Source organism: Oryx dammah, unplaced genomic scaffold (genome assembly GCF_014754425.2).
Source record: "Oryx dammah isolate SB20612 unplaced genomic scaffold, SCBI_Odam_1.1 HiC_scaffold_12, whole genome shotgun sequence".
In the NCBI taxonomy this organism is placed as follows: domain Eukaryota; kingdom Metazoa; phylum Chordata; class Mammalia; order Artiodactyla; family Bovidae; genus Oryx; species Oryx dammah.
Genome location: NW_024070196.1, coordinates 5,282,825 through 5,304,234, shown reverse-complemented (window position 1 = coordinate 5,304,234; position 21,410 = coordinate 5,282,825). Strand labels below are relative to the sequence as shown.

Below are 21,410 nucleotides of genomic sequence, written 5' to 3'. Positions count from 1 at the left end.
CACCTCTTAAACAGCCTTACACTCAATCCCACCTTTCTAGTACTGCTTAATAAGCACATGCTATCTGCTTCTTGCCCTCTATACTGCTGCCAGAACAGGAAATGGCAACAACTTAGCAGCAGTTTCTAAACTTTTTACATGCCGAACCCTTTGTTCAAATGAGAGAAAAGCATTGAACAGGTGAAGAGAGAGCAGGAGAGAAGAGAAACAGTGTGCACAGAGAGAATTAGCAACCCTCCGGTGGCTCTGCAAAACTTCTGAAAACTACTGTTCTGTAGGATAAATCTAAACTCCTAAGCACAGTACATAAGACACACCTAATCTGGTCTCACTTCCATCCAGCTTCAATACACACTGGTCTGCCTTTATATTCAATAACTTTTCTCACAGACTATAAACTAAAAAGTTTGGTGATTACAGATTTTTAAAACATAAAACTAGTAGTGCCCATCTAAAGTTGTTAGTAGATATTTCTATTTCTTTGTGATAGTTTAAGACTGAAGTCTACTGAAAAAACTCTACGACTGTACAGAGAATCTCCTACAAGTCTTTCGGTGCTTCCCTTGTGGCTCAGTTGGTAAAGAATCCACCTATGATACGAGAAACCTGGGTTTGATCTCTGGGTTGGGAAGATCCCCTGGAGAAGGGAATGGCTACCCACTCCACTATTCTGGCTTGGAGAATTTCATGGACAGTATAGTCCATGGGGTTGCAAAGAACTGGACATGACTGAGTGACTTGCACTTCACGTTCAGAAGTCTTTTAGGTAGAGTGGCTATCATCACTGCTTAGAGCAAGAAGGGTGTCAGGTTTGGATATGAAAGCTGAAATCTGGGTTAGAAAGATAAATGATCACAGAATTCAGTCAATGTTGTAATTCAGCTGTTCACCATTCAAGTATTAAAAGAGTGGAAAAAATGGGTAAAACACAAATAGTTGACTATTTACCCTCTAATAGTTGACTATTAGACAGTTGATAAACATATGAAAATGTACTCAATAACATCAGCCATCAAGGAAATGCAAATTAAATCACATGCAAAAACAACTTCTCATTCACAAGAACCACTAAAATTAAAAGCAACCAAACACCACCAAATGTTGGGGAAACTGGAAACAACTGAAACTCTTGTACTTGGCTCCAGGACTTATAAAATGGTCTCACCGCCGTAGAAAACCCCTTGGTGGTTTCTTTTAAAAACACATACTCTTTGGGCTAGCACATACACTCCTAGGGACTTAACCAAGGGAGACGTCTACCAGAAAGGTCGGTACAAGAATGCTTGTATTATAGCAGCTTTATTCAGAACAGCCAAAACTGAAGACAACTCAAATATTCACCAAAGAAGAATGGATATACTGAATTGTATTTGTACAATGAAATAGTACACATAGACAAGAAAGAATGCACTCTGATACACGCAACAACACGGATGACAAAAACAGTATGTTGAATGAAAGAAGTCAAACACAAAAAAAGCAACACTATGTACTTCTACTTATATGACATTTACAAATACACAGAACTAATCTACGGTGATAATAATCAGAACAATAGCTGCCTAAGTGGGGACTGAATGGAATGAGCATGAGGGAAATTTGGGGAGTGATAGAAATATTCTTGGACGAGGGGTATCTCGTCCAAGAAACCCCTCTTCCAAGGAGCAGCGGCTGTGCTTTGCTGGAGCAGCCGTGAAGAGATACCCCACGCCCAAGGTAAGAGAAACCCAAGTAAGATGGTAGGTGTTGCAAGAGGGCATCAGAAAACCATACTCACAGAAAACTAGTCAATCTAATCACACTAGGACCACAGCCTTGTCTAACTCAATGAAACCAAGCCATGCTTGCGGGGCAACCCAACGCGGGCAGGTCATGGTGGAGAGGTCTGACAGAGCATGGTCCACTGGAGAAGGGAATGGCAAGCCACTTCAGTATTCTAGCCTTGAGAACCCCATGAACAGTAGGAAAAGGCAAAATGATAGGATACCAAAAGAGGAACTCCCCAGGTCATTAGGTGCCCAATATGCTACTGGAGATCAGTGGAGAAATAACTCCAGAAAGAATGAAGGGATGGAGCCAAAGCAAAAACAATACCCAGCTGTGGATGTGACTGGTGATAGAAGCAAGATCCAATGCTGTAAAGAGCAATATTGCATAGGAACCTGGAATGTCAGGTCCATGAATCAAGGCAAATTGGAAGTGGTCAAACAAGAGATGGCAAGGGTGAACATCGACATTCTAGGAATCAGCAAACTAAAATGGACTGGAATGGGTGAATTTAACTCAGATGACCATTATATCTACTACCGCGGGCAGGAATCCCTCAGAAGAAATGGAGTAGCCATCAGGGTCAACAAAAGAGTCCAAAATGCAGTGCTTGGATGCAATCTCAAAAACGACAGAACGATCTCTGTTCATCTCCAAGGCAAACCATTCAATATCACAGTTATCCAAGTCTATGCCCCAACCAGGAATGCTGAAGAAGCTGAAGTTGAACAGTTTTATGAAGACCTACAAGACCTTTTAGAACGAACACCCAAAAAAGATGTCCTTTTCATTCTAGGGAACTGGAATGCAAAAGTAGGAAGTCAAGAAACACCTGGAGTAACAGGAAAATTTGGCCTTGCAGTACAGAATGAAGCAGGGCAAAGGCTAATAGAGTTTTGCCAAGAAAATGCACTGGTCATAGCAAACACCCTCTTCCAACAACACAAGAGAAGACTCTACACATGGACATCACTAGATGGTCAACACCGAAATCAGATTGATTATATTCTTTGCAGCCAAAGATGGAGAAACTCTATACAGTCAACAAAAACAAGACCAGGAGCTGACTGTGGCTCAGATCATGAACTCCTTATTACCAAATTCAGACTTAAATTGAAGAAAGTAGGGAAAACCGCTAGACCATTCAGGTATGACCTAAATCAAATCCCTTATGATTATACAGTGGAAGTGAGAAATAGATTTAAGGGTCTAGATCTGATAGATAGTGTGCCTGATGAACTATGGAATGAGGTTCCTGACACTGTACAGGAGACAGGGATCAAGACCGTCCCCTTGGAAAAGAAATGAAAAAAGCAAAATGATTGTCTGGGGAGGCCTTACAAATAGCTGTGAAAAGAAGAGAGGAGAAAAGCAAAGGAGAAAAGGAAAGATATAAGCATCTGAATGCAGAGTTCCAAATAAGCAAGAAAGAGATAAGAAAGCCTTCTTCAGCAATCAATGCAAAGAAATAGAGGAAAACAACAGAATGGGAAAGACTAGAGATCTCTTCAAGAAAATTAGAGATACCAAGGGAACATTTCATGCAAAAATGGGCTCGATAAAGGACAGAAATGGTATGGACCTAACAGAAGCAGAAGATATTAAGAAGAGGTGGCAAGAATACTTGGAAGAACTGTACAAAAAAGATCTTCACGACCCAGATAATCATGATGATGTGATCACTAATCTAGAGCCAGATATCTTGGAATGTGAAGTGGGCCTTAGAAAGCATCACTACGTATAAAGCTAGTGGAGGTGATGGAATTCCAGTTGAGCTGTTTCAAATCCTGAAAGATGATGCTGTGAAAGTGCTGCACTCAATATGCCAGCAAATTTGGAAAACTCAGCAGAGGCCACAGGACTGGAAAAGGTCAGTTTTCATTCTAATGCCAAAGAAAGGCAATGCAAAAGAATGCTCAAACTACCGCACAATTGCACTCATCTCACATGCTAGTAAAGTAATGCTCAAAATTCTCCAAGCCAGGCTTCAGCAATGAAGCCTGAACCGTGAACTCCCTGATGTTCAAGCTGGTTTTAGAAAAGGCAGAGGAACCATAGATCAAATGAAGAGTTGACTCATTGGAAAAGACTCTGATGCTGGGAGGGATTGGGGGCAGGAGGAGAAGGGGACGACCGAGAATGAGATGGCTGGATGGCATCACTGACTCGATGGACGTGAGTCTGAGTGAACTCCGGGAGATGGTGATGAACAGGGAGGCCTGGCATGCTGCGATTCATGGGGTCACAAAGAGTCGGACACGACTGAGCGACTGAACTGAACTGAGAAATATTCTATGTATCAATAGAGGTATTGGTTATGGTTACATATACATAAGTATATACATTTGTCAGAACTCATCTGTACATTTCACTTTAGATAAAAGCACCTCAATTAAAAATGTACAATTAACTGAAGACAATGCAAAAACTTCTCTGCCTTCCTTGACTCCCAATGTCAGACTGTTACAGGCTGAAGAAGGCTTAGGTCTTTGCTCTGGGCCCATAGTTGAAAACACAGCAACAAATTCTGAAACATCCTGTAGCAAGTAGAGAGAATTTGTAATGAAGAATACAATATGGCCACATAAGCAACCACACTAGAGGAAACAATATCTGAAGCCACTACCTACAGAGCTAGTGATCACAGGATCAAAGAAAGCCAGAATTTGCTAAATTTCAAAAATAACTCAGCATCTTTAAGAAAAGTCTCAACACCATCACAATGAGCAAGTACCAACTCAAATCTTTTAACTTTGGCCTCTATTCTGCCTCACTATCGTTTTTACAAGGTTTTAAACTTCAGAAAAAGCATACCACTATAATATAGAAAATGGATTGTCTATAGAAAAGCAGTGAGTCTGTTTTTTAAACAGGGTTCCCATCTTGGCGAGCATAATTTTAGCATGGCAACTGGGTAAACCACACGTGGTAAAGAATGTCATCTTGTTATTTGCTTTTTTATAAATTTAGGGATCTTGCTCTCATCTGCTGTTCCTTGATCTCCTCATGCCTGGGTCCCTGGGAAGTTCCAGTCAGTATCTATGCGATTGGAACCCAGGTAACTCTTGCCTGGATCTCTTTTCTTGCTCTCAGGCAAAACAATGATCTCATTTAGATAAATTTGCCAGAGAAACACTATTCACAGGTAGACTCTCAGAAACAATCACTCCATCTTCCTCTTCAAATTCCTGGCAGGAAGGCTAAGTGGACACAATCGGGGAAGATACTGCCTGACTGCACTGCACACAAGTTGTCTTCAGAAAATGTGTATTTGAACTGAAAAAACACAGGATTTAAACTCTAACATGTGCCAGGCACTGGGGATACAGTGCTGGCCAAAGACATAAACCATGCACCTAAAAACAGAGTTAGAAAGATAGTTTATAAAAGATGAGACAAACTCTGCTCTAGCTAGACCTCTGTAAGACATGTGGATTAAAAATAAGTAAATAAACTTCTAAAAGTTACATAATTATAGTTGAGACCAGGTAAAATAAACTTCATTCTAGCCTGGTTGCATCACTGCTCACCAATGTCTATAGTGACTGAAAAAGCAAAAAAAAAGAAAAAAACAGAGCAAAAACCATCACCACTACTAATACCAAGAAACAAAGAAACAACAGTGAAAGTAAAAGTCGCTCAGTTTTGTACAACTCTTTGCGACCCCATGGACCATACAGCCCATGGAATTCTCCAGGCCAGAAAAGCACAGTGGGTAGCCTTTCCCTTCTCCAGGGGATCGTCCCAACCCAGGGATTGAATCCAGGTCTCCTGCACTGCAGTGAATCCTTTACCAGGTAGGCCACCTGGGAAGCCCAGTTACAATTACAAGAAGAAGGCCAATCATAAATTCAAGAAGAAACAATTATAATTCACTCAAAACTATTCTTTCTTTTTTAGTAATGACTAAGCTATTATTTTTTTAATAGTAAGAAGTATGATTTTCTTACAAAGACCTTTTCTGTGTACATGAAAATAAAGCAACACTGTAATAATGATTAAATCAGTAAACTAGATCCTTACGTAATGACCTGTAATTTTTCAGACAAGAAATTTTTTACATTTTTCAGGTTATAGAACAGCATTTCTGGGCAAACCTAACAAGGCAGTAGTTGTACCACATTCTCAAACTTCCAAACACCCTCAATTTCAGTACAAACAATGCTGTGTTGTACACTCAATCTAAAACTAAGAGGCAGCCTTGTGGGTTAGTCACAACTTGAATTCCTTATCACAATGACGACGGAATAAGGATTTTACCACTAAACTCAGCCATTCAAATAACTGGGAAGTCAATAACAGTGGTTATCACTGCTCTCCAGAACTACTGATTTTCAGATTTCTTTGAAGAAGTATTTCTTAGAACTTCCAAGTTCCTGGATAGGAATCCTTCATACTGAAGTTATTCCTCTCCCCTAGATAAAAATAAAGGGTTAAGTCAAAAGAACAGTAATAATTAATTGAAAGCCATAAAATATGTCTGTGTTTTTCTACTACAGCAATTCAATTACTCCAGATATAAAAAATAAAATATTAGTAGGGAATCTTACAGGTTTCTAAGAAGCCTGTTTTGTTATTTTTTTTAATATTCAAATTACTAAAGATACTTCCACTACATTCAAATCATCAGCAAACATTCCCAGAGTGTCTACTAGGAGCTAACACTATGCTATGTACAACACATTCATTTAATCTACAATCCTGACATCATTATTCCCATTTTGTAAAACAGGAAACAGCCTTGGATTAAGGTCATTTACCTGAATATTTACAGACAGTAAGATTTAGTAACATGATCGAAATTCAGATATGTCTGAGCCAAGGTGTATGTTCATCCCACTAGACTAACCTCCAACATAATAAAAATCCTGAAGCACCAAGAAAAACAAAAAGGACACAAGAGACAGTAACACAATACCATTACAACTATCTCTTCAATGCAACAGTCCCTGCTGTGCTCATGTCAGCAGCACGTGTACTGAAACTGGAGCAAGACCGAGAAGATTAGCACGGCCCCAGCGCAAGGATGACACGCAGCTTTGTGAAGCATTCCATAGGTTTAAACCCCAAAGTTAGCTGAAGGAAAGACATCATAAACATCAGAGCAGAAATAAATGAAAAAGAAATGAAGGAAACAATAGTAAAGATTAATAAAACTAAAAGCTGGTTCTTTGAGAAGATAAAGCAAATTGACAAACCATTACCAGACTCATCAAGAAACAAGAAAAAGAGAAAAATCAACAAAATTAGAAATGAAACAGGAGAGGCTGTAACAGACAGTGCAGAAATACAAAGGATCATAAGAAACTATTATGAGCAACTACATGCCAATAAAATGAACAACTTGGAAGAAACGGACATGTTCTTAGAAAAATCCCACCTGCCAAGACTGAACCAGGAAGAAACAGTAACTATGAAGAAGCCAATCACAAGCACTGAAACTGAAACTATGACTTAAACAATCTCTCAAAAAGCAAAAGGTCAGTACCAGTGGCTTCACAGGTGAATTTCACCAAACATTTAGAAAAGAGCTAATGCCTATCTTTCTCAAACTCTTCCAAAAAATTTCAGAGGAAGAAACACTTCCAATCTCATTCTACATGGTCACCATCACCCCAATACGAAAACTAGATAAAGACTTCACAAAAAAAGAAAATTATAGGCCAGTACCACTGATGAAAATAGATACAGAAATCCTTAGGAAACAATTCAACAACACTAAAAAGATCAAGTTGGGTTTATCTCAGGTATGCAAAGATTCTTCAACACATGCAAATCAATCAATATGGTACACCATATTAACAACTGACAGATAAAAGTCATATGATCATTTCAATAGATGTAGAAAAGCTGTGGACAAAATTCAGCACCCATTTATGATAAAAACTCTTCAAAAGATGGGCATAGAAGGAACCTACTGGAACATAATAAAGGCCATATATGATAAACCCACAGCAAACATTATTCTCAGTGGTGAAAAACTGAAAGCATTCCCTCTAAGATCAGGAACAAGACAAGGGTGCCCACTCTCTCCACTATTATTCAACATAATAACCTACTATTATTGTAGTTCCAAAGTCCTAACTACAACACTCAGAGAAGAAAAAGAAATAAAAGGAATCCAGATTGGAAAAAAGAAGTAAAACTCTTTGCAGATGACGTGATACTATATATGGAAAACCCTAAAGATTATATCAGAAGATTACTAGGGCAAATCAATGAATTTAGCAAAGTTGCAGGATAGAAAATCAATACACAGGAATAAGAACTTGCATTCTTATACACTAACAACAAAAAATCAGAAAGAAAAAGTAAGGAAACAACCCCATTTACCATTGCAACAAAAAGAATAAAATATCTAGGAATAAACCTACCTAAGGACACAAAAGAACTGTATACTGAAAATTGTAAGACACTGATGAAATAAATCAAAGACAACATAAACAGATGGAGAGATACTCCATGTTCCCGGGTTGGAAGAATCAATATTGTGAAAATGACAATACTACCAAATGCAATCTATACATTCGATGAGATCCCTATCAAATTACCAATGGCATTTTTTCACAGAACTAGAACAAAAAATTTCACAATTCGTATGGAAACACAAATGATCCTGAATAGCTAAAGAAATCTTGAGAAAGAATAATGGAGCTGGAAGAATCAAGCTTCCTCACTTCAGACCATACACAAAGTTACAGTCATCAAGACAGCACAATACTGGCACAGAAATATAGACCAATGGAACAAGATAGAAAGCCCAGAGATAAACCCACACACCTGTGGACACCTTATCTTTGACAAAGAGGCAAGACTATACAATGGAGAAATGATACTCTCTTCAACAGTGGTGCTGCAAAAACTGGACAGCTACATGTTAAAGAAGGAAATTAGAACACTTCCTAACACCATACACAAAGATAAGCGCAAAATGGATAACAGACTTAAATGTAAGACGAGAAATTATAAAACGCTTAGAGGAAAATATAGCAGAATACTCTAAGACATAAATCACAGCAAGATCATCTATGGCCCACCTTCTAGAGTAACGGAAATAAAAGCAAAAATAAACAAGTGGGACCTAATTAAACTTAAAAGGACACTAAAGGAAACTATAAACAAGGTGAAAAGACAACTCTCAGAATGGGAGAAAATAAGAGCAAATGAAACAACTGACAAAGGATTTATCTCCAAAATATATAAGCAGCTCATGCAAATCAATACCAGAAAAACAAACAACCCAAACAAAATGTGGGCAAAAGACCTAAACAGAGGTTTCTCCAAAGAAGACGTACAGATGGCTAATAAACACATGAAAAGATGCTCAACATCATACATTATTAGAGAGATGTAAATCAAAACTACTATGAGATATCACCTCACATCAGTAGGGACAGCCATCATCAAAAAAAAAAATCTACAAACAAATGCTGGAGAGGGTGTGGAGCAAAAAGAACCCTCTTGCACTGTTGGTGGGAATGTAAATTGATACAGCCACTATGAAGAACAGTATGGAGAGTCCTTAAAAAACTAGGAATAAAAGCACCATATGACCCAGCAATCCCACTACTACAAAAAAGACACATATACCTCAACGTTCACTGCAGCACTATTACAATAGCTGGGATATGGAAGCAAGCTAGGTGCCCATCAACAGATGGATGCATAAAGAAGCTGCAGCACATATATGCAACGGAATGTTACTCACCCATATTTAGAAGGCATCTGAGAGAGTTCTAATGAGGTAGATGAACCTAGAGCCTGTTGGACAGAGTGATGTAAGTCAGAAAGAGAAAAACAAGTATCATCTAGTAAAGCATCTATATGGAATCTAGAAAAATGGTAGTGATGAATCTATCTGCAGGGCAGGAACAGAGATGCAGACAGAGAACAGAGCTGTGGGCATGGCCTGAGGAGTGGGGCACACGCCACCATATGTGAAACAGATAGCCAGGGGTGATCTGCTGTGCGACGCAGAGAGCTCAAGTCCAGGCTCTGTGACAACCTAGACTGCTGGGATGGGGTGGGAGGTAGGTTCAAGAGGCAAGGGACATATGCACACCTAGGGTTGAGTCATGTTGAAACACAGCAAAAACCAACACAGTATTTGTGAACCAACTACTCTACTCTTCAATTAAAAATAAGTTAATTAAAATGTTTTTAAAACAAAAAAGCCCTTAAGATAAGGCCCAGTGGTCATGTATGGATTTGAGAGTTGGACTGTGAAGAAGGCTGAGCGCCGAAGAATTGATGCTTTTGACCTGTGTTGTTGGAGAAGACTCTTGAGAGTCCCTTGGACTGCAAGGAGATCCAACCAGTCCATTCTGAAGGAGATCAGCCCTGGGATTTCTTTGGAAGGAATGATGCTGAAGCTGAAGCTCCAGTACTTTGGCCACCTCATGTGAAGAGTTGACTCATTGGAAAAGACTCTGATGCTGGGAGGGACTGGGGGCAGGAGGAGAAGGGGACGACCCAGGATGAGATGGTTGGATGGCATCACCAACTCAATGGACCTGAGTCTGAGTGAACTCCGGGAGTTGGTGATGGACAGGGAGGCCTGGCGTGCTGCGATTCAGGGGGTTGCAAAGAGTCGGACGCGACTGAACTGAACTGAACTGATTCTCCTTTCTCATATTTCTTCCAATTAGGAACAGAACAGTGAGTGGGTCAGTGCTCCATTTGGTCAAAGCCAAATCGACAGTGAAAACAGCTGCATAAAACTGAGGTCATAAAACCCAGTGGTTAAGAGCCCATGTTCAGCAATAGATGACAATACAAATTTTACTTCTACCACTATTAAGCTATGTAAACTTGGACATATCACCCAGTGCCTTTAATCTCAGTTATCTCATCTGCAAAAGGGAATTTAAAATGGCACCTCTACCTCACAGAGTTATTTTGAGGATTAGATAGATAATGCATGTAAAATGTTTTAAGATGTGCCTGACACATAGTGAGTACTTAACATGTTATTCTTATTAGCTAATAAATAACCTTCTGTTATCAACTTTTAGAACACGTCATAATAGGTTACTTCATCATGAGTTAGGTATGACATAGAAGATCAGCAGCCTCTTTCTTAGAGATATGCAATTCAATTCTTAACTCAATTTGGGTATACAAATACAAGGTTAGAGTGAGTATCTTCAAAACCAAAGCAGTTCAAAGGTTACAAGAGGAGTGTTTGGGGCGGTGGGGTGGGGTGGGCAGAACAGATCTACTGTACACTACTGGGGGGAATGCAAACTGGTACAGCTCCTGTGGAAAACAGCACCATATGCTCTAGAAATCCCACTTCTGGGTACATATCCAAAGGGAATGGAAACAGGATACTGAAGAGATATCTACATCTTATGTGCATTATTCACCGAAGCTAAGATAGGGCATCAACCTAAGCGTCCGCTAATGGATGAATGGATAAAAACAGGGAATCTTAAACAAAAAAAGCCAAACTCACAGAAACAGGTTGGTAAGAAGAAAGAAGCTTTCAGCTCTAAGATTAATGATGTCTGAGGATTTGATGTAAATCAGGATGACTAAAGTAGACAACACTGTATTAGAGAACTGAAATTTGCTAACGGGGTAGAACTTAAATGTTCTCATGGAAAAAAAAGAGAGAAATAAGTGAGGTGAGGTAGCGTTGTTGTTTAGTCTCTAAGTCATGTCCTACTCTTCTGCAACCGAATGGACTATAGCTCACCAGACTTCTCTGTCCATGGGATCTCCCAGGCAAGAATACTGAAAGAGTTGCCATTTCCTTCTCCAGGGGATCTTCCCTACCTAGCCATCAAAACCATGTCTCTTGCACTGGCAGGCAGATTATTTACCACTGAGCCACCAGGAACGCCTTGGATGTGTTAATTAACTATATGGGGAAATTCATTCACAATGAATATATATTAATATATAAAATCACCACTATACACAGTTTAAATATGTTACAACTTTAGATGTCAACTATAGCTTCCCTGGCAACTCAGATGGTAAAGAATCTGCCTGCAATACAGGAGACCCCAGTTCAACCCCTTGGTCAAGAAGATGCCCTGGATAAGGGAATGGCTACCCAGTCTAGTATTCTTGCCTGGAGAACCCCATGAACAGAGAGGCCTGGTGGGCTATAGTCCATGGGGTTGCAAAGAGTCAGACATGAGTGACTAACACTTTCACTTTTTTTCAGACCTCAATAAAGCTAAAATTAATTCTAAAAAAGAACATTCTAACACCCTAGAAATCCCTCTTGGGAATCCATTATGTACTTAAATCTATCTTCACCCGCAAGAGTAACTATGACTTTTAACACCACTGATTAATTTTGCCTGTTTCTGAAATCTATATAAATTACATAATATAGTTTATACTCTTGTATAACTTGCGTCTCTTTGGGGGGTTTGTTTCTGTCTGCTTTTTCAGCTAAGCATTATGTACTTAAATCTGTCTATATTGTTATCTATTAATATGAGTTTCCCTGGTGGTTTAGCAGTAAAGAATCTGCCTGTCAATGCAGGAGACTTGGGTTCGATCCCTGGGTCAGGAAGATTTCCTGGAGAAAGAAACAGCAACCCACTCCAGTATTCTTGCCTGGGAAATTTCGTGGACAGGGGAACCTAATGGGCTACAGTTCATGGGGTCACAAAAGTCATACACAACTTAGCAACTAAACAACAACACATTGCTCTCTATAACCCTGAACATTCACTGGGAGGAGGGATGCTGAATCTCCGATACTCTGGCCCCCTGATGTGAAGAGCTGACTCATTGGAAAAGACTCTGATGGTGGGCAAGATTGAAGGCAGGAGGAGAAGTGGGCAACACAGGATGAGATGACTGGATGGCATCAATGACTCCATGGACATGAGTTTGAGCAAACTCCAGGGGATAAATTTTTATTCTTCCTCTAATTAAAAATATTTAATTACAATTATTTAATTACCACTCACAGTTTAGGGTTTTGGCTTTCAAATATGGTCCTTATAGCTAAACCAGTATATGCTGGAATAATACACCATTACTACCTTTCTAAATGAACCAGAGCACTAAGGAATCAAACAGCAAATAAGGGAAAGTATTCCTTTATAAAATTATGTTAGTAAATGAAAAAGGAATGAGAGAATTAGAATGCTAACATTTTAATTTCAATAAATTAATGGACAGAGACCTGAATATCAACAGCTGCTAACATCATAAAAGGAAGCAAATTAGACACGAGGTGACTCCTAAGGAAATAACTCACCATGCCATGACAGAAGGATCAAACCAAGCCTAATAAAGCCTCTGAATCCAGCTGCCAATTTGAGGAAATTAAAAAGGACGATGAATATGTTGAACTGTACCATGATGTATGCAATTAGTCAAATCCAAACTATGAAAAACAGATCAAACAGATATAGTTTAAGAAAGGTATAGCATATAAATCTGTAGATTGAAACAGATTTAAAGAAACAGTAACTTTTTTTTAAATGGTCAAGATTAAACAACAGTATCTTGACCATTTGAAAAAAGACTGTTTATTTTTATTAAAAATATTTCAATAATTTAAATATTTAAATGTTAAATATTAATTACTTTATAATATTTAAAAATAAGAAACAGTAATTCTTTTTTTAAATGGTCAAGATTAAACAACAGTATCTAGGGAGACATAATTGAGTGAGAGTATCATAAAGAAAAGGAGCTGATCTCTGTAAGAGTAACTTAGAGGAAAGTGAATGTGAAAGTCACTCAGTCATGTCACACTCTTTGCAACCTCATCGACTATACCGTCCGTGGAATTCTCCAGGCCAGAATACTGGAGTACGTAGCCTTTCCCTTCTCCAGGGGATCTTTCTAACCTAGGTCTCCCGCACTGCGGGTGGATTCTTTACCAGCTGAGCCACAAGGGAAGCCCAACTCAGAGGAAAACAGTTACTTAAAAGAAGGGATGGGGCTATGATTGAGTCAGGGCACATGGAGGTGCTTCTGGGATAGTTGACAGACTTCTGTGTATTGAGCTGTGTGGTACTTACAACTATGTATCATCTATCAACATAAAAAAAAAAAAAGATTAAAAAATGGGCAGGAGGTCTGAATAGACATTTCTCCAGAGAAGATTTGGAGATGGCTAACATGCACATAAAAAGATGCTCAACATCACTAATGCTCAACCAGCTTTACATCCTTCAGGAAAAATCCTTTGTGATTGGATGTTTAATGTCTGCCAGGAAACTGGTAGCCAAGATGTTGAAGCTACAGTTATTTTATGATAGCACATTTCCCTTATCTGCCTCTTTTTATTCCATCACTGTTTACCCTTATTTTAAAATATTTTATACCCATACTTATGATGCTCTTGATTTCTTGATTCCACAAATCAATTTCATTCAAATCCAAAGAGTGTCAAGTCTTTATGTATATTTTGTACCAAATAAAATTAGAAGACAAAAAAGTTGAGCTTTCATAATTGCTACAAAGATAAATAATGGAGAAATTTGGTGCTAAACAACATCATACAAAAATATATATATTTATTAGCAATATACAGTATAACTAATAAAACTACCTGAGGAGTGTAATGCTTATTTATTTGTGTATATCTTTGCAATCTATTTTATATATATTGACAAAAGAGACTGTGAAATATTCAGCCATGCAGAATATATGACCAGACCAGAGCACGTGTAGGAAGGCATTTTGGTAATCATTAACTGCCCTGAAATGACAGACTACAAGTTATGATGTGTGTCATCTGCACTTTAATCGGGAATATTAGCAAATCTCCAAATGTTAGCCACATTGGTTTCCCTTGTACATTCTTTATTCATGATATTTCAATGTAACTAGGTGGTCCTTTTTAAACAAAACATTTGCAAAACAGGAGGATTATTTGTTTTTAAAGCTTTTGTAAATAAAGGCTTCAGAAATGTTTTCTTACAAAAAAAAAAAAATCAGACAAATGCAAATCAAAACTACAATGAGATAACACCTCACATCTCTTAGAACAGCCATTACCAAAATTCTACAAATAGCAAAACACTGGCAAGGATGTGGAAAAAAGGGAACCCTAGCACACTGCTAGTGAGAATGTGAACTGGTGCAGTCAACTATGGAAAACAGTATGGAGGGTCCTCAAAAAACTAAAAATAGAAGTACCATGTGACCCAGCAATTCTAGACCTGGGTATATATCAAAAAAAAAAAAAAGACTAATTTGAAAAGATATATGCACCAGGATTATTTATAATTGAAAAGATATGGAAGCAAGCTAAGTATTTATCAGCAGATGAATGCATAAAGATACAGAATATTACTCAGCCATAACAAAGAAGTTCTGCCATTTGCAACATCATCGATGGGCCTGTTCAACACTTAGTGAAATAAGACAAACAGTGGATATACATGGAATCTAAAAAATAAGACAGATGAATGAATATAACAGAACAGAAACAGACTCACAGATGAAGAGAACAAACTAAAGGGGAAAGAAGCAAGACAGGGATAGGAGATTACGAGATACAAACCACTATGTATTAAATACATGAGCAACAATGAAATACTGTATAGCACAGAGAAATGTTATAATAATTTTAAATGGAGTATACTGTATAAAAATATTGAATCATTATGTTGCAGACCTAAAACTATAAATCAAATATACTTCAACAAAAAAGTATACATCATCTTAATGCACTGAAGTATTTATTTGTTTTATATAGTTTCCTGTATCTATAATTTATTTTACAATAAAAAGAACAGCTTAAAAACTAGAAGATTATAGATAAGATCTGTTTATTTAATAAAATTCATCAGCAATGGTCCAGTGTCATCTGAATTACTTTCAACAATAATTTTCATTCCAAACTCTTAAAATAAATATCATTTCAAAGTAAAAAGAGAAAATTTGACAAAGTGTGTTAAACTGCCTGTGATTCAGTTGCTAAGTTGTGTCCAACTCTTGTGATCCCATGGACTGTAGCCTACCGCACTCCTCTGTCCATGGGATTCTCCAGGCAAGAATACTGGACTGGGTTGCCATTTCCTTCTCCAGGGGATCTTCCTGACCCAGGAATTGAACCTGGGTCTCCTGCACTGCAGGCAGATGCTTTACTGACTGAACTATGAGGAAAGCCCTAAATGCCTGATGCATATCTTAAAAATCCTAAAAGAAACTACTCAGTACAATATCCACTCATTGCTCCTGTAGCAGTCTAACAGCTGCCAAATTTGGCAAATTTAACAAATTCGGGGATGCAGCACATAGCTTGAAGCCAGTTAATTTACTCCTAGATACCTCTTCATTTCACGATTATACAAGCAGTATTCAAAATAGTAATTCACTTATGTAGCTGGGTAACAAGCTACAGCTGCCAGACTGTTGGGCTTTTATGGATTTCTTCTACTCTCAAAAAATCTAGAAAAGTCACCTAAATTTCAGACAGTAATTTGAAGAAACCTTTGGTATCTCATTTTAGAGTTACAAAGTTTGATCATATTCTTCTAAAATTCAAAACTCCGGATTACATTAAAACATAATCATATAGATACTCTTTTGAAGTGGATGTGCTACTCATTTTTTCCTGCTATTCTAAATTAGGTTGAATTAATCATAAACTACAATAAACTATGAAGTATCCAATAGGAAATGAAGCAGATGTGACATGTAAAGAAGCAATCTAGCCCTCGGATAGCTTGAAATCTAGCTGTAGGTATAAGTATGTATTACTTTATGAAAGTGAAAGTGTTCATCTCTCAGTCGTGCCGACTCTTTGCAAACCTATGGACTGTAGCCCACCAAACTTCTTTGTCCACAGAATTCTCCAGGCAAGAATACTCAAGTGGTTAGCCATTCCCGTCTCTAGAGGATCTTCCCAATGCAGGCACTGAACCAAGGTCTCCTGCATTCAGTTCAGTTCACTCACTCAGTCATGTCTGACTCTTTGCAACTGCATGGACCGTAGCACACCAGGCCTTCTGGTCCATCACCAACTCCAGAGTTTACTCAAACTCATGTCCATCCAGTCATCCAGTCATTGATGCCTGGATCCAACTATCTCATCTTCTGTCATCCCCCGCTCCTCTCGCCTTCAACCTTTTCAAGATCAGGATCTTTTCTAATGAGTCGGCTCTTCCCATCAGGAGGCCAAAGTATTGGAGTTTCAGCTTCAGCTCAGTCCTTCCAGTGAATATTTAGGACTGATTCCTTTAGGATGGACTGGTTAGATCTCCTGGCAACCCAAGGGACTCTCAAGAGTCTTCTCCGACACCATAGTTCAAAAGCATCAATTCTTCGGTGCTCAGCTTTCTTTATAGTCCAGCACTCACATCCATACATGATTGCTGGAAAAACCATAGCTTTGACTAGATGGACCTTTGTTGGCAAAGTAATGTCTCTGCTTGTTAATATGCTGTCTAGGTTGGTCATAACTTTCCTTCCAAGGAGCAAGCGTCTTTTCATTTCATGGCTGCAGTTACCATCTGCAGTGATTTTGGAGCCCTCAAAAATGAAATCTGTCACTGTTTCCATTGCTGCCCCATCTTTTTGCCATAAAGTGATGGGACCGGATGACACGATCATAGTGTTCTGAATGTTGACTTTTAAGCCAACGTTTTCACTCTCCTCTTTCACTTTCATCAAGAGGCTCTTTAGTTCTTCTTTGCTTTAAGCCAACCTGATCACACAGACCACAGTTTGTCTAACTCAGTGAAACTAAGCCATGCCGTGTGGAGCCACCCAAGACAGAGGGGTCATGGTGGAGAGGTCTGACAGAATGTGGTCCACTGGAGTAGGGAATGGCAAACCACTTCAGTATTCTTGCCTTGACAACCCCATGAACCGTATGAAACAGCAAAAAATAGGACATTGAAAGATGAACTCCCCAGGTCGGCAGGTGCCCAATATGCTACTGGAGATCAGGGGAAATAGCTCCAGAAAGAATGAAGGGAGGGAACAAAAAGAAAAACAACGTCCAGTTGTGGATGTGACTGGTCATAGAAGCAAGGTCCGATGCTGTAAAGAGCAATATTGCATAGGACCCTGGAATGAATCAAGGCAAATTGGAAGTAGTCAAACAGGAGATGGCAAGAGAGAACATGGACATTCTAGGAATCAGTGAATTAAAATGGACTGGAATGGGTGAATTTAACTCAGATGACCATTATATCTACTACTATGGGCAGGAAGCACTTAGAAGAAATGGAGTAGCCATCATGTTGAACAAGAGAGTCTGAAATGCAGTACTTGGATGCAATCTCAAAAACGACATAATGATCTCTGTTCGTTTCCAAGGCAAACCATTCAATATCACAGTAATGCAAGTCTATGCCCTGACCAGTAATGAATGCTGAAGAAGCTGAAGTTAAACGGTTCTATGAAGACCTATAAGACCTTTTAGAACTAACACCCAAAAAAGATGCCCTTTACATTATAGGGGACTGGAATGCAAAAGTAGGAAGTAAAGAAACACCTGGGGTAACAGGCACACTTGGCCCTGAAGTACAGAATGAAGCAGGGCAAAGGCTAATAAAGTTTTGCCAAGAGAACGCACTGCTCAGAGCAAACACCCCCTTCCAACAATACAAGAGAAGACTCTACACATGGACATCACCAGATGGTCAATACAGAAATCAGATTGATTCTATTCATTGCAATCAAAGATGGAGAAGCTCTATACAGTCAGCAAAAACAAGACTGGGAGCTGACTGTGGCTCAGATCATGAACTCCTTATTGCCAAATTCAGACTTAAATTGAAGAAAGTGGGGAAAACCACTAGACCATTCAGGTATGACCTAAATCAAATCGCTTATGACTATACAGTGGAAGTGAGAAATAGATTCAAGGGACTAGATCTGATAGACAGTGCCTGATGAACTATGGATGGAGGTTTGTGATATTGTACAGGAGTCAGGGAGCAAGACCATCCCCAAGAAAAAGAAATGCAAAAAAGAAAAATGGCTGTCTAGGAGGCCTTACAAATAGCTGCGAAAAGAAGAGACGCGAAAAGCAAAGAAAGAAAGATATACCCATTTGAATGCAGAGTTCCAAAGAACAGCAAGGAGAGATACGAAAGCCTTCCTCAGTGATCAGTGCAAAGAAATAGAGGAGAATGGGAAAGACTAGAGATCTCTTCAAGAAAATTAGAGATACCAAGGGAACATTTCATGCAAAGATGGGTTCGATAAAGGACAGAAATGGTATGGACCTAACAGAAGCAGAAGATATTAAGAAGAGGTGGCAAGAATACATGGAAGAACTGTACAAAATGATCTTCACAACCCAGATAATCACAATGGTGTGATCACTCACCTAGACCCAGACATCTGGAATACAAAATCAAGTGGGCCTTAGGAAGTATCACTACGAACAAAGCTAGTGGAGGTGATGGAATTCCAGTTGAGCTATTTCAAATCCTGAAAGATGATTTCAGCTGTGAACGTGCTGCACTCAATATGAGAAAATTTGGAAAACTCAGCAGAGGCCACAGGACTGGAAAAGGTCCGTTTTCATTCCAATCCCAAAGAAATGCCAAAGAATGTTCAAACTACAAACATAATTGCACTCATCTCACACACTAGTAAAGTAATGCTCAAAATCCTCCAAGCCAGGCTTCAGCAATACATGAACCATGAACTTCCAGATGTTCAAGGTGGTTTTAGAAAAGACAGAGGAACCGGATATCAAATTGCCAACATTTGCTGAATCATTGAAAAAGCAAAAGAGTTCCAAAAAAAAAACATCTATTTCTGCTTTATTGACTATGCCAAAGCCTTTGACTGTGTGGATTACAACAAACTGTAAAAAATTCTGAAAAAGATGGGAATACTAGACCACCTGATCTGCCTCTTGAGAAACCTGTATGCAGGTCAGGAAGCAACAGTTAGAACTGGACATGGAACAACAGACTGGTTCCAAATCGGGAAAGGAGTATGTCAAAGCTGTATATTGTCACCCTGCTTAGTTAACTTACATGCAGAGTACATCATGAGAAACTCTGGGCTGGAGGAAGCACAATCTGGAGTCAAGATTGCTAAGAGAAATATCAATAACCTCAGATATGCAGATGACACCACCCTTATGGCAGAAAGTGAAGAGGAACTAAAGAGCTTCTTGATGAAAGTGAAAGAGGAGAGTGAAAAAGTTGCCTTAAAGCTCAACATTTAGAAAACTAACATCATGGCATCCGGTCCCATCACTTCACGTCAAAAAGATGGGGAAACAGTGGAAATAGTGGCTGACTTTATTTTTTAGGGCTCCACAATCACTGCAGATGGTAACTGAAGGCATGAAATTAAAAGACACTTGCTCCTTGGAAGGAAAGTTATGGCCAACCTAGACAACATATTGAAAAGCAGAGACATTACTTTGTCAACAAAGGTCTAGTCAAGGCTTGGTTTTTCCAGTGGTCATGTACAGATGTGAGAGCTGGACTATAAAGAATGCTGAGTGCTGAAGAATTGATGTTTTTGAACTTGGTGTTGGAGAACACTTTTGAGAATCCCTTGGACTGCAAGGAGATCCAACTGGTCCATCCTAAAGGAGATCAGTCCTGGGTGTTCATTGGAAGGACTGATGTCGAAGCTGAAACCCCAATACTTTGGCCGTCTGATGTGAAGAGCTGACTCATTTGAAAAGACCCTGATGCTGGGAAAGACTGAAGTCGTGAGGAGAAGGGGATGACAGAGGATGAGATGGTTGGATGGCATCACCCACTTGAGTTTGGGTAAACTCCAGAAGTTGGTGATGAACAGGGAGGCCTGGCGTGCTGCAGTTCATGGGGTTGCAAAGAGTCTGACACGACTGAGAGACAGAACCAAACTGATAAGAGTGGTGTCATCTGCATATCTGAGGTTATTGATTATTTCTCCCGGCAATCTTGATTCCTGCTTGTGCTTCTTCCAGCCCAGCGTTTCTCATGATGTACTCTGCATATAAGTTAAATAAACAGCATGACAATATACAGCCTTGATGTACTCCTTTCCTGATCTGGAACCAGTGTGTTGTTCCATGTCCAGTTCTAACTGTTGCTTCCTGATCTGCAGATTTCTCAAGAGGCAGGTGAGGTGGTCTGGTATTCCCATCTCTTTCAGAATTTTCCACAGTTTCTTGTGATCCACACAGTCAAAGGCTTTGGCATAGTCAATAAAGCAGAAATAGATGTTTCTCTGGAACTCTCTTGCTTTTTCAATGATCCAGCGGATGTTGGCAATTTGATCTCTGGCTCCTCTGCCTTTTCTAAAACCAGCTTGAACATCAGGAAGTTCACAGTTCACACATTGCTGAAGCCTGGCTTGGAGAATTTTAAGCATTACTTTACTAGTGTGTGAGATGAGTGCAATTGTGCGGTAGTCTGAGCATTCTTTGGCATTGCCTTTCTTTGGGATTGGAATGAAAACGGACCTTTTCCAGTCCTGTGGCCACCGCTGATTTTTCCAAATTTGCTGGCATATTGAGTACAACACTTTCACAGCATCATCTTTCAGGATTTGAAATAGCTCAACTGGAATTCCATCACCTCCACTAGCTTTGTTCATAGTGATGCTTCCTAAGTCTCACTTTACTTCACATTCCAGGATGTCTGGGTCTAGGTGAGTGATCACAGCATCATAATTATCTGAGTTGTAAAGAGCTTTTTTGTATAGTTCTTCTGTGTATTGTTGCCACCTTTTCTTAATAT

At 39.1% G+C, this 21,410-nt stretch overlaps 1 protein-coding gene and 1 non-coding gene across 3 annotated transcripts in view; one reads left to right on the top strand and one right to left on the bottom strand.

The window, feature by feature from the left end:
* The window catches only part of FBXW7 (F-box and WD repeat domain containing 7), a 221,866-nt gene that overhangs the window by 103,731 nt on the left and 96,725 nt on the right, over positions 1-21,410 (bottom strand). The window lies entirely within an intron of this gene.
* LOC120871672 lies at positions 6,722-6,828 on the top strand. Its single transcript, XR_005723095.1, has one exon. It is a non-coding gene; the product is annotated as a U6 spliceosomal RNA (small nuclear RNA).